The 14748-nt window shown below is 38.5% G+C and overlaps 1 long non-coding RNA gene across 2 annotated transcripts in view; it reads left to right on the forward strand.

Moving 5' to 3' along the window:
- Window positions 1–12584, forward strand: part of LOC122884062 — a 44156-nt gene extending 31572 nt beyond the window's left edge. Inside the window, exons 5-6 of one of the 2 annotated variants that reach the window (XR_006379790.1) lie at window positions 9398–9527; window positions 9850–12584. This is a non-coding gene — a long non-coding RNA (uncharacterized LOC122884062). Of the gene's footprint in view, window positions 1–9397 lie in introns of both variants that reach the window. The other variant, XR_006379789.1, reaches the window with a different exon arrangement.
- The last annotated feature ends 2164 nt before the right edge of the window (window positions 12585–14748 follow it).

Genomic DNA, 14748 nt, shown 5'->3' on the forward strand with positions numbered 1-14748 from the left:
TAATGAGCTTGAGACTGAGTGCCACAGACAGGCAGGGGAAGACACAAAAGTATTGACAGAGTGACACATTATTTGTTTTGTTTCTTCTTTTTTTCATGGAATTTGTTGACAATGCCAAAAAAATACAAAATAGGTAAATAGACTTTAAGGTCCTACAGCATCACTTGAGCTAACCAAAGGGACATTTGGGCCAACCAAAAGTGTACTTGTGCTGACGAGGAAGGCATTTGGACCATTTTAGTGCCCCTTTGTTGTGAGATTGCAGAAAAAAATAACCACTGAAGGGTCCCTTCATGGTACAGACAGATCCTGGCTAAATAAAGGTTTTCTAAAATGATCACTTTGGTGATTAGAACAAAAAGGGCAGGAGTACCAGCTCACTCAATCCTGTGCACATCACTGTATGGGTGTATGCATTATCTGTAAGTCTAAGTTCAATTGTGTTTACACATCCACCCTTAAACATATGGAAAAGCATGGGTATATATCTCTGCATGCATGCACATGTGTATCCTTGCATGTGTGTATGATGAGAAGCCTGACAAAATGAAAGGCGGCGAGTTGAGCAGGGTTCAGTACAGGCCAGACCTCTAGCCCTAATCAGGTTACATGATTAATGAGGGGGGGAAATGGGCTCATGTTGTATTAAGAAAATGTGTGTTTGAACCCAAAGCGGCGGGTATCAGCAGCCTAATGCATCAGCCATCGACTGGACACCTGAGATCCACGGTCTGCTGCGCTGTTAGCTCAGTCCCAATGGACGGACGCTGCATCGATTCTCCTGAAACTCCCTCTCATTCACTCACTTTCTTCCTGTTCCTCATTTTATACTTTATGTCCTTCCATGCCTTTTCTTGCATTTTTTCACACCTCCTTTGTTTCATTTAATTACCCACTTCCTGCCTCTCTTTTCACTTTGCTCTTTTCGGATCCTTAATCTGTCTTCCTCCTCTTTCCTTACCTCTTTTCTCCACTACCCAACATCCTTGTTGGGTTTGCACTCACTGCACAATAGCATCAGTGTTTTCTGTGTCTGTTTTTTGCCTCTATATGATTTAGGTTCATTTCTGGCATTGAAGCGATGGCCAACACTCAACCTTTCGCAACCCAAACATTGAACAGTCATTTAATCTCTGTAACTCGTGGCACCACAGGCTTGTCTGATATATTAGCTAGCACTGCCTCATCCAGTAAAGATTATGCCCATTAAATAAGTACATACTGTAGTAGCAAGAACACTACTTTCTGGCCTGGTTTTCATGACAAGACAAAGGTTTATTCATTATTCATGTCCTCAAGTTTCCACTAGAAACTAAATTTTAAAAAAAATCATTGGACGGTTTTTGTGTCAAAACAAGATTTACTTTGTAAGCAGGGCTACAGTTTTACCTCAGCAAATAACACATTGACAGTTACATTTTGACTCAGCTCTTGGCCCTGCTGCGTGAAAGTAGCTGTTGTGTTATTGCTGGGAGCCAATTAGACGGCATCTGCGGTTCTTTGAAGCTGACTGTATCTTGACACTCTCTGGGGAGGTGAGTTGTTATGCGCACAGTAGCTGTAGCACATACGCAGGAGCTGATGAGTGATTAGTCTGGATTGTAACGCAAACATGGCTAAACCAGAACTCTACTCATTTTCCCCTAAAAATAATATTCAGTTTTCTATCTTATCAACAGCTGCGATTGTGGTGCAGTAAATTATAGTGTTACATTAATATGTTTGGGTTGATTCCTGGCTCTGCTGTGTTAAAGTGGCTGCTGAGTTTAGTACAGTGAGGGATAGTGGATGTGGTAAGCAAAAGGCCAAAGGGTCACAGGGTGCACAGAAGCAAAAAGTGTCCTTTTGGCAGCATCAGGGTGTTTCCTCAAAGTGAAAAGTAATGGTGTTTAGCAATATAAACAGCAAAGAAATATAGATTGAAAAGAGGATACAAAGGACAAAGTTGAATTTTTCCTCCTTGTGGTGTCATTTTCTCTGAGTTTACTCCCTCGGTCATGTGAATAAGCCAGATTTATGAATAATCAGAGTGCAGTCTGTGTTTGCTCTCCTCAACTGAACCATCATCTCCAATGAGATAGTTTACTCTGAAAAGTTAAGTTACTGACTCTAACAAAGGAGAAGTATAAGGCGTTCATTAAAACAAAATAACCCCCGGCTTAGAGAATCAAAGCAATAAAGCAGACTGAATAAATAAATAAATGAATGAAATGAAGATCATGGAGTCAAGTCAGAGAAATTGTGAGGAGACCACAAGAAACCCTTGAGATATGGAAACAAACCTGCAATATATAGACAAACGATTAGCGTACCATGTCATCAGTAAAGATGATTCATTCTTGTAGCGTTGCACTATGATGTACACACACATGTGCACACACACACACACACACAGACTCCCACTATAGATTCTGCAAAGACAGCAAGGAAAATATCTGTGTTTTGAAAGTATTACCAGTCATATTTTCATATTTCTTTCCCCTCGCTGTTATAATTTTCTCCCCTGTCAAACAAATCAAAACGCCAAGACCAAACGGAGGCTGAGGGAGCGGCTCAGATTTTCCACTGTCAGGTTCACAAACGCGCTGCTCTTACAAACAGGCTCTGTACAAGGAGACATGACCTGTGTGTGTTTGTGAATCTGTGCACTGTGACTGTGACTGTGTGTGTGTGTGTGTGTGTGTGTGTGTGTGTGTGTGTGTGTGTGGTTGTGTATGCTGCATTGCCTGGTGTTTTGATGTTCAGGTCAGTGAGAATAGTACAACTCATTTTGTTTGAACTGTACTTCCCTCTTATGTATGCATATATATAATTATTTCTCCTTTTTTTCAAATTATCATCAAATTAATATTTAATAATTTGGAGAATAATTCTGTTTGAGAGAAAAAAAGTTTCCCAAATTACAGTAGACAATTTTACACTATTTCAGTTCAAATCATTCAATTTATTGTCATCTAATTACTTGGATTATAAACTAATATCAACGTAAAGTGAATACTAAAATTAAGTGGTTAATATTCTATACTGTAGATTGACAACACTGACTTTAAAAAAAAAATCATGATTGATGCTCAGTGTAATGCTGTGTGAGTGTTTGTATGATGTGGTAGAAATGTAGTTTAGATTTCATGTCAAGTGATTGTGTCTGGGCCGCAGATGTTTAACCACTTCAATATCGAGCTGCAGTTTTGATTCTTAGCGGACTTTTTCAATCTGTTCAGTTACTGCAAAGGGGATGTTTTCCTTCATTGAAGTGAGTATGCTATGACTGAAGTATTTAATGTGTAGGTTTAAATGTATAACAAGAAAAAGATATGAATTATTCAATAATTAATGTGGATTTTTTAACTAAAAGATTTTAATTCATGTTAATAACAGGCAAAATGTAATCCTCTACATTGTATTGACGCTTTCCTCCACAAGCCATCTGCCACACTATACTGAAACTAAATATATCATAGCAAAAAAACTGGGATGATGAAGCAAGAGTCCATTTCATCTCCCAAACAGGATGGCCAGGCGATCCGCTGCCTTCTGGTTACATTTCCCCTCAGAGCGCCATCCGTCATCAAAGGGTCAGGGGTCGGGAGATTCATCAAAACAGTTTGTGCAGCGTGAGGTACACAAAGGAGCCTCTCAGGATTAGAGATGGCCTGCTGTGTTTATGGCTGTCTACATTAAGACCTATCCCATCATCACCCGGGCCTGCTTGGTGTGAACTCATCAACCATTCCAATGGGCTGACATGGCAAACCATCACATACGCAGCTTTCTTACTGCACTCCCTTTCTCTGCAGCTTCACACACACCAGAGGAGGGAAACAGTAATCAAGATGTGCTTTCGTTACACTTTTGAGTACTGCTACTTTTCTGAGTACTTCTGTTCTTTTCCGTCTGCTTGTATTTTCCTTTTTAGGGATTAACACCTACTGGAGAGTTACTAGGGAGAGGCAGAGTGATGGCTGAAAAGATTAATGAGATTTGTTACAGTGTATTAGGGTAACTCATCAAGAAGACAATCATTTAATTATACATTGTGAATGTTACAATTTTTGAACATTCACAAAATCTGAAACAGACTAAAAATAAGCAATTTTTGTTGAGCTCCTGTGAAACTCTCACATATTTCTCAGACTCTTATATTTTGAATAAACTTGCAAAGAATTTTTTGTCTTTGTTTATAAGATTTACAAAACTCTTTCCACTTCTGTCTCAACATAAAAAGTGCAAGGGTTAGAAATTTACTTCACTGCAAAACCATCTTTATTTAGTGTGGCTAAAATGATGGAGAAGCACAAAAAATGTGCAAATCCAACTTATTGTCATCAATGCTATTTGCATTGTATTTCCTGTGTTATCATCAAAGTTAATGCAGTGGTGATGCTCTTGCTTTATAGTCTGGCTAGGATATCTAGTCACATGGTACTCATTCACAGATTACAGTTGATGCCTATTGTGTTTGACATGCGTTGATTGCTAGACAGCCAGTGTGGAAGAGAAACTTGCCTCAAGCATCCGAGTGGCCTATTTAGCCCATTATTTTGGTTTTCAGATTCTTTAATATGATATCTGTCTTGTGCAGCAAAGTTGAGAGTGAAAGTTACCAAACTTGCTCCATGATGAATTTGCAAGCTAAAGTTTGGTTCACATGCTGCACAGCAGTGAAAAATTTTGCATTGACAAAATGGAGTCCATACATCCCTCTGTGTGTCTCTTTCTCTCTGTGCTCTTGCCTAACGATCGTGCTGGCTCCATTAGCTGATGTTTGGACACCTGTAGGGGCTCGGGACTCGACGAGAGGGCTGTCAACGAGGGGCTTTGGTAAATCGAGAGATTATCCAAACAGTGGGACACTAGCTAATAAAAACAAGCCCCCCCCCCCGTTCACTGCATTAGCACTGCATTAGTGCAGAGGGTACGGAGAATGGGGACCTGGGGGTCTGAGTGATGCACAGTCCAAAGCTGTTAAGGGGTTCTTCTGTAAATTATTAGTGATTTATGATAGGCTGTATTTATTAGATTAGTTATTGGACTGTTTCCTTGTTTGAGGAAGGTGAGGAGGGGTTTGTAGTTCTGTGACACAGACATTTGTAGGACTGGAAAGCCAAAATTTTAATATTATAAGAAAGATATTATATACAGTAGATGAATTTCATATTTTCAGGAAAAGCTTAATTAATCAAAATTGTTAATTAGCTGATTGATGAGGGTACAGAGAATTATATGGTTGCGGAGGAATGTAAAAAAAAAAAGTCAATATCTGTTACAATTAAGGAACTTGCAATTTCAAATGTATCTACCTCGTTTTTAAACGACTAAATTCATGTAACTGTGATACTTGCAAAAGTTTGAAAAAGGTAGGTCATATTCTAACTCAGTTTTCTGCAAAATAGACACAACTGTATCATATTTATATTTTTGCAATTAAAAAAAACAAAACAAAATCTAGCTGAAACAGTTTTGGATTGTGTAAGAATAAAAGATATATATCTATACTATACTGATGCATAAGGTACCCAACCATGTCTCATTACAAAAAAAAAAAATCAAGGACAGGAAGTGACAATGTAATAATTAGTAAGCAGCTTGTTTTACAGTCGGCTGAGTTTTCAGAGTGTGTATGCTGTTCGTGTGCAGTGCCAGAGAATACAGTAAGCACAGTATATTCTCAGCCGCTGTACAGCAGCCACACTCAGGGTGTGTAAGCCGGTCATGGGCATAAACTTCAATTTCTGGCCATGACATTTATTAACTCCTACAAATACGACAGCTGCTGTTTTTTTTTCTCTCAAGGCACGGAAAATGAAATCATCTAATTTCCTTCACATAACCTTGGGTTTTTTGTGAAGTTTCTCAGGGTGAATTAAGGGAAAGGTTTCAATGTATTAAATCATTTATTTACACAGTAAAATGCCTCCTTTTCCACCAGTGACTAACACAGCGTAGGTGCCTTAACACACTATAATCCATTTATACAGTCAGTTAATATATGGGCAAGGGGTTAAGGGTTTAATTTAAAGCAAATTAGATTGGTTTAAATAAATCTGCTTCGTGTTTCTGACTAATACATATGCAGAGTTCTCACTGTCTTCATGCTTAACTTTTATACATTTTGAGAGTTTGTGTGTGATATATAATGTCTCCAAAATAAATTCATTTGTTTATTTAAAGATGTGCAAATATTAACTTTGCATATATTGTATGAGCAGTTTTAATGCCAATAAAGCGAGACAGCATAATGCCATTAGGGTATAATTGCTGGTCTCTGAGGTGGTAAGGACACTGCTGGCAATAACACTCGGAGAGAGGGAATTTGCCTTTTATTAAAAACTGCTTTGGTGACTGGGAGTAAATTCATTATCTGACTCTATTAGCTCAGCAGAGTGGGAATAAACTACTGAGGAGGTACCACAAAATGCCTCAGGCAAATGTGTTTGTGCACTCTGTTTAAGTGTGTCTTGTTTTTTATCACAGCTCATAAACAACAGAGAGTCTCGTTGGATTGACTGCTATAAGTTACCTCAGCAGTGGCTTTGCTTTCACTGCAATGTGAAATCAGATTGAGACTCCTTTTTAAAACCAGAGATGATGACTGCAAGATTGTCCTTTAAAGGTCCAGTGTGTAACATTTAAGAGGAGCTATTAACAGTGATGGAATATAATATTTATAAGTATGTTTTCATTAGTGTATAATCACCTGAAAATAATAATCGTTGTGTTTTCATTACCTTAGAATAAGCCGTTTTTATCTACAGAGGGAGTAGGTCCCCTTCCATGGAGGTCGCCATGTTGCACCGCCATGTTTCTGCAGTAGCCCAGAACGGACAAACCAAACACTGGCTCTAGATAGGGCCGTCCGCGTGTTTTGCAAGTTTCGCAGTCACCGTAGTTTCTCCTGCACACTTGGAAGGGGAGGGTGATGCGAGCGGTATTCAAATGGTTGCAATTTCAATCTACCAAACTGCAATTTCACCGCTAGATGCCACTAAATCCTACACACTGGACCTTTAAGGCAGATTTACGGTAATAAAATAAAATAAAAAAATGGATGCATCTTACCATTGTCATAAATACATTTTTTAGCCCTAATTGTCAGTTTCTAAACAAAAAAGTTTTAAACTTTGAAGACAGACACGTTTCTGGTTTTGAACAAACTGGGTGGTACTAAAATATGTGTGTAGCTTGTCTTTTGAGTTGTCTACAGTTACACATACCATATGTTCAGACACACATTTGCGCACGGTGTGGGCCTTAGCGATCATTTATCATAAATACATATACAGTCATTTATATCAGGGGAAACAGGCAATCCACGACTCATCTTCTCCATCCTCCCATCCTGCTTGGATTTACCGCACAGAGCCCATTTCAGCCCCTGTACATCCACTCATCTCCAACCACTTTACCCAGCTCTCTGCCTCTACCAGCCTGTTTCTTCTTATAGCCCATAATAATCCCCCAAAAAGCCTCTCTGGGTCTGCGTTTCCCAACTCTCAGAGCAGAAACACAATGGCAGCTCAGCAAGAAGTACAGGCAAGCAGAGAGGATCAGTCAGTTTGATGAATGCATACACATCTTTGGGAGATTTCCTCTGTAGATAAAATGAACACTTACTGGTTTTTAGGTTTTTTCTTCCCCTTTTTTCACCACTGCTGCGAGTTAAATTTGTATCTGAACGTTTTGCAAGGATCTTGGACTGTATTGTTTGAGAATGAATTAATACACATAATTTCTCTGATGTGGAAACTGTGTTAAAGGTGTTGAAACTCACGCATACTGCCATTACAGTTCCAAGTAAATGCTAACAATTCACAGTAAAGGTAGAGTAAAAGGTTACACCTTTAACAGAATGCTTGTCAGGTTGAGTTTGTTTTGTGATAGCCTCCAGCACCACATAAGAGTCACCCAATCATTTAATAACAGAGACAGCACAATGCAATCCTTATCTCTAAAACCCATGCCAGCTGCAGCCTTGATACAGGAACAAGGCATTACAATGCTTAATTTAACCTCACCAACATGTCTCCTCTTTGCTACTTTTTCTTTTTTTTTCCTTCACTGTGACTACGCTGCAGTGCGGAGACTGGAGAATAATTTGTTGGTGTGGCGGTGACAGTGGAGGTAGGAGCCTACAGGGGTTTAGGGACCAGACTGTGTGGGCATATCAGGTTGCAGTATTGACCTGAGGTCTGGCTTGAGTTGTAAGAGAGAGAGCTCAGAATGAGAAGGAAAGCCATGAAATAAAGAAAATATCAGTCTGTGTGTGTGAGAAGGAGAGAGAGGAAGTGAGAAACATAGAAAAATGTGAAAAATATTTGAATATTATACTTGATATTTAAGTGATTAAATCTCGAGGAAAGCATATTGATACTGATATTTACTGTAATAAAAAATTGAAGTGAAGCAGTTTTATTTAAAAAACAGTGGAGTAACATGAACCTGCCAAATATCAGCAGCACTTTATGGTGGTGACTCTTTGTGGCCAAAGCAGAAATAAATACCCAACAATTCTCAGATTACAGTTTCTTATTACTAGCTATAAATCATCATGATTAAATCATCATAAATACTTCTGCAATATGAAATAGAGCCCTTTGTCTTTTAACTTGTTAAAATGTCCTTCTCATAAAGGGAAGCTGCACATGAATGAGACAGTTGAGAATGAATATCCAGCAGGTAAACAGGCAAGTCATTGGTTCAGGTCAAAAGTTTATAATTGTCCTTAAAGGCTAAAGTACATAAAATCATAGTAATATGCTTACAATGACATATGACTAAGATAAAAGTCTTCAGATCATAACAAAGAAATATGCTGCTCAGAATGTTAAGTGGCGTTAAACGGAAAAATATTAATTGCAGAAATGAATGCCATTAAACATTTGCTTTGAGTGAATTATATTCTCTGTGCAAGGTAAGGAAAGGTCTAATGAAAATTGAAAATGAAAATACCCCAAAGGATAGAATTATTAATATTTAATTATTTGGCTGTAAACAGCACTAAGTATTCTGACAACTTCACACTTTCTTTCAGATTATCTCATGTACTGTATATCTGATAAATGTATGGGTATGTGGCCTGATATCCTCTATATTTCTGCATTAATTCTTACAACATTGTAATCAGGCTACTGAAAAAATGCTTGGTGACACTTAAGTTGCATCTCTGCTGTAGACGCAGTAGGCGGAACACTTTTTCTAATGTCTCAGAGACCTGTTGAGCCAGATTTAAAACAGCAGTCTTCCCTGCTGTGCTGTGCAGCTCATTTGACCCCAATCCATAGTTCTCTGTTCTGATGTTTTACATTTAAATGAAGTTCTGAGACTGTAAACTGCCTCAAAAGAGAAAAATTCAAACACTTATTTCTACTTTATTTTTTCCTCTTTCTTTGCATTCAAGGGACAAGACTTTGTGAGGCGACTGCCTTTCACGCCGGGGGCCGATCAGGAACAGATGGAAGGGGTGATGACCCCCCCCTGGCAGGCGAGAGCAGCGGCGCAACTGCCACTCAAAATCCCAGTATATGGAGGTGTGTGAGTGTAGATTTGTGTGTCGGAGGACGATGGGGGGTTGTGTTATGGCTCTGAGGGTGCTACAGCAAACAGGGTCCCCATAATACGAGTGACTGACACTCCTCCAACATCTGTTCCACGGAAAACTCTCTCTCTTTCTCACCGTCACTTCTCCACTAACAATCTCCCTGACTCGGTCTCTGTTGTCTCCCTCTCTGTCTCTTCCCCACACACACACAAGAGTTAGATGTCTTTTCATTTTACAGTAAAGCTGAAAGGAATGGAGAAATTACATTAGGGCAGAATAAGATACTCCATTTATGATGTGGCTCTTTGCAGGGTTCTCTGCATGGTTGACAGAGGAGGCTGCAGACAGCACTGATGCCTTTACCCTTCTCTTCTCCTTCCTCCCTCGCTGTGTCGCCCTCTCCCACCCCCACTCCTCGCTCAACGATCAGGTTTCTCTCTGTCCATCAGTGGAGAGGGAGAGGAGAAGAAGGGGTGGAGGTGGGTTGTTCTGATCAATGGCAGGAAACTAGACGATGGGAAGAGAAGACGTGAAACAGATAGGCCCCACAACCTACCTACCAGGATACCGCAATCACCTCCCTCTCTCTCTCTCTCTGTCTCTTCTATTTGCGTTCCTATTTGTAATTCCAACACACGCACACACACACACACACACACACACACACACAAAGTCAGCTCTGTTGAAACACAGTCCAGACACCACACATACAAACACGCATCTGACCGCAAACAAGCTGGAAAAAACACACAGGAGCATCTAGCTTCAGACTCTGATATGCCAACACACACACACACACACACACACACACACACACACACAACACTGCAGATTGCACAAAGCATGTATAGCTTTCCCTTTAGGCGGAATGCAAACACATTTACCTGCTCCTTATGGGAGAATGACTAATAATATACAAAATTAGGGTATATTTTTCTCCCAGCTCTATGCAAATCTCAAACATATTGCTTTCTGTCTCCAGGGGACCACACATTCCCACACATGAATATACTTAGAGGCGCATGTGAGAGGCACACAAACACATACACACACCTCATCCAAGATATGTGTAATTAGGGCAGACAGAGAGAATAGCTGTCTCATTTAAGTTTATTAATTTGTGGTATTTTTATTACCGGCATTTATTACCGGCATTTTATGGTGGACAACACCACTGCTCATTCCTCAAGGCACTTATTAGCAGAACGAGTACTTGCCGGTTAACTCTATTCCTCTGGATCAAATTATGCAGTATTAGATCCTGGTAGAGTTATGAAACTAACACTGATAATACAATGGAAAAAGGTGGAGACTTCATGATATTAAAAGACAACACTAAACATGATCTTACTGCTTCATGTGTCAAAGATTTATTTGAAAATACTTCTCAACAGATATGATGTGAGTGCTCGCAGTTGCACTTTTGACTGTGAAGCATTACGTGCGTCATTGTATATGTGTGTGTACGCCTACGTGTGTGCATGGGTACATGCATATAATTGTGTGTTTCTGATCTATACGGTGCAGACTACTGAGCTTTCTTGCCACCCCAGCTAACTCTTAACTCCTGTCAAAACATGGAGCTTTAAATTGAATTAAGACTCCATGCTGCAGTCCCTGCTGAGCCCCCCAACCAATGCCTTTAACACCCTACACTGCTCTGGAACACACACACACACACACATGCATTAACACACATTCCCAGACCTTTTACATGCAAGTACATATGTATAAAGGTGAACTAACACTAACACCAATCTCAAAATGTACACATACGCATTCGCATAAATTAATGACAACCAATGAAACTAAGCACAGTTTTTAAAATCAGCCATAACACAGTGAACACACACACATGCAGGTACTACCAGAGAATATTTTAAGTAGGAAGAGGCCAGCTCAGCCTTGACACTCTGTCGCTGTTAATTCACTGCAGCTGAAACAGAGACAAAGATACCTTTTCAGTGTCTATAATGCTGACCAACTACAGTCTAAGAATTTTCACTGCCCTGTTTAAAGAGTTTTTAAATTATGTTTGGGTGGTTAGTTGAACTAAAATGTGTGTACTGATGGTCTATCCAGCAGGTTCAGCAGTCTGTGCTGTCACTAGCAGGGTCAGCTAGAACTGATAAGTGACAAGGTTGTTATCTTCATTTTCAATTTACATTTGTTTTGGCATGAAGGAATCTTCTTGTCATAAGGATATTTGAAATACACACAGGCTGTGTTACTACGTGAACCTGTAATGGGTACAAGTTACTGATTTTTACTATATATTATCATTATGTTGTCATATTAGCATTGATATTTGCCACTGCTGTTATATGGCAAATTCATCTCCAAAAACCATGTATTCGGGAATAACAGCAAAAAGTGTTACTGTCAAACAAAAGTCACGGTGCATTTTATTTTAATTACAGAATATATTCTGTAAGTGCTAGATACAGAAAACCTACACACAGATATCAAAAGACCATTGCGAATATTCAGTTACCTACAATAAATGAAAAACACCAAAAATGTGAGTCCTGTGGTGTTTAAAAACAACAGATATATTAGCCAATAATTCGGCACACACTAAGATGGTTTGTCTGTGTCTGTGCTTTGTCCACTGCAGTTTAGTTTCTGTTGCATAAGTGTCAATGTTCTGTGTTTTATCCAAAGATTACTCTCCAATTTGTTCTGTGTGTTGTTGGCAGTTCAAGTTGCTCTATTAGAAAACATGTTAAAGCAATATTGTCTAAGTGAGAGGGTCATTAATCATCAGGTTGACACAAGCTCTGGACATTGTTGATGAGTAATGAGTGTGTTGCTAACCTTTAATACATTTGGGCTGCTGTTAGTCAGGTGTATAATTAGTACACTGATGATGGTACAAAAATAATCTGTATGCCATCAATTCTGGTGATTATGTGACATTCCTCGACTGAGAGGCGCTATAAAAGGCAGGAGTTTTGTTTCATTTTTAAAGTTTGAATATTGTCTGCTCCCACATGTTCAGAGCTTTGTAATTGCAACCAGGAAAATATTAAATCATTCATTGATATTTGTGTGTGTGTTTGTTTGTTTGTGTCCTGAATTCTGAAATCTGAACATTTACATTTTAAGAAATAAAGACGACTTGTTTAACTAAATCTTCTACAAAATGTAAATTAATTTATCTTGAAGATATTTTGGAAAAAACTAAATGATGGGACAATAAATTATCACAATTACCCTGCCATTAACAGCAAACAGGTATTTACTGGTAAGTACAGTTTTTTTAAACATAAATTTTGCTTGACACAACACATTAATTATGAAGGTTGGTATTGGCTACATACATTTATGAATGAGCTGTTCTGGCTCCCACGAATGAAAGTTAAGTGGTGTATGGGACATAACCTTTGCTTGGGGACTGAGCAAAAGGTTACTGCAGTGTGTGTGTCTGTGTGTGTGTGTGTGTGTGAGTATTGAGCAAAGGCCACTGCAATGCAACCTAACACCAGCTCTTTGTCTGAGCAGCAGCTCACCACAGACTGTGAGCCAGAATGATTCACTCTTTTCCAAATGCAATTATTTAATAGTGTATACAGTATAATTTTCATTCAAAATGACCATTTCTGGCTATTGATAAAATACCATGTGTTTTCTTGTAACAATCTGTAGTTTAAACTTTGGTAATATTTTTATTTCTTTGTGACCCAAACCTGAAAAGGCATGTTTTTTTTCTCCAATTTTAGTAAATATATCTAGTTCAAAGTAAATTTGGTGTGTTAATGTAAAGCAAAGCTTGTGAAGCTAAATGCATTTCATCACTAGCAATAAAATTCACAGGTTTAATGAGCTATGCACAGTTCACAGGTTTTCCCCAGAGACAAAGAAACAACAGGATGTAAAGGTTAAGACCAGAAAACTCCTCGTTTTATACTGCTCTGATATTTAGCTTTTTTTTATTTTTACAATTTATAAACCACCTGTTGTATGTAGGGGAAAAACAACAAAGCTATACGATTTATAATTATACACTAGTTTTAATGGGGTGAAACGCTGATACTAAAAGAAGTGAAACACTGATAGTACGGCTTTTAATTTTCCCACACTGGAGTTAGGAGTGTGTATCTGCCATAAAATGTTTGCGTGTGAGGCAGCTAGTGTTTGTGTGTGTACGCATGCACGTGTTTTCCATCCCTCCAGAGACATGACAATTGTTTGTTGTGATATTGTAATGAAGCCCTCAGGCCCTTTTAAACTAATCAGCCTCTCTCTCACTTTGTGCAGATAGATCAGTTATCAGGGCCGTGGGCAGGACAGTGCAGTGAAGCACGGCGTGTGCTTTTGGCCTTCGCCTTGTGTGACACACATTCCCTGCCTTTTCTGCCTAACACGTTAGCATGCAGCCTGCCAATCAGCCAGTCGCCTCTCCTATTCGAAGCTCCAGCCGTTGTTACTTGTCGCTCTGGAGGTGATGATACATGAGCATCATTTTAAGGTAATATATCTCAGCAATGCTGCCAACATTTATGCCAATGGTATTTGAAGGGTTTCATACAAATGTTACATGTCAGTTTGAGTTAAGGTTGCTACTTGAAATGTATCAGTCAACAACCCAAATGAGTTCTGTCACGTTATTCTGTAAAGTTATTAAAATATTATTCAAAACTATTTTTAAACATTTTTATATCATTCGTTGCAAGAAGAGGACTTAGTTTCCTTTTTTTAAATTCATAATTATTTTGCCAATCTCAGACATTATTGCCTCCCATGTACACCTGACCCTCTTCTGCAAAAAATCATGACTCTAAGTAATACATGAATCATAGTCTGTGCAGATTAACTGGATTCTGTTTTTCATGATGTTAAACAAAGTCAGAAAAATTTATGAAAAGTTGAATACAAATACATAATTTTGATACCTAAATGCAATGGCTACTAAAAGTAGTTTTCATTTTCATCAAGAAGGCTAAGATTTGATTTTCATGCATTGCGTACAATTATAATATAATGGAAAGTAACATATTTACAGAGTATATTCATAATATTCAAAACTTTCACAAAATAGACTTCAACCATATTGTTGTTCTCTTCTCAAGACTAATCTGAAGCTTTTCCCATTCATGCATTTGTCAACTGATTAAATCATACAAATGCTCAAAATTATAAAAACATATTCAATTTGTGTACATACTTGCCAATAAATTGAACAGTTAGTGATCAAAAATCTGTTTTTA

Source organism: Siniperca chuatsi, linkage group LG11 (genome assembly GCF_020085105.1).
Source record: "Siniperca chuatsi isolate FFG_IHB_CAS linkage group LG11, ASM2008510v1, whole genome shotgun sequence".
Lineage (NCBI taxonomy): Eukaryota > Metazoa > Chordata > Actinopteri > Centrarchiformes > Sinipercidae > Siniperca > Siniperca chuatsi.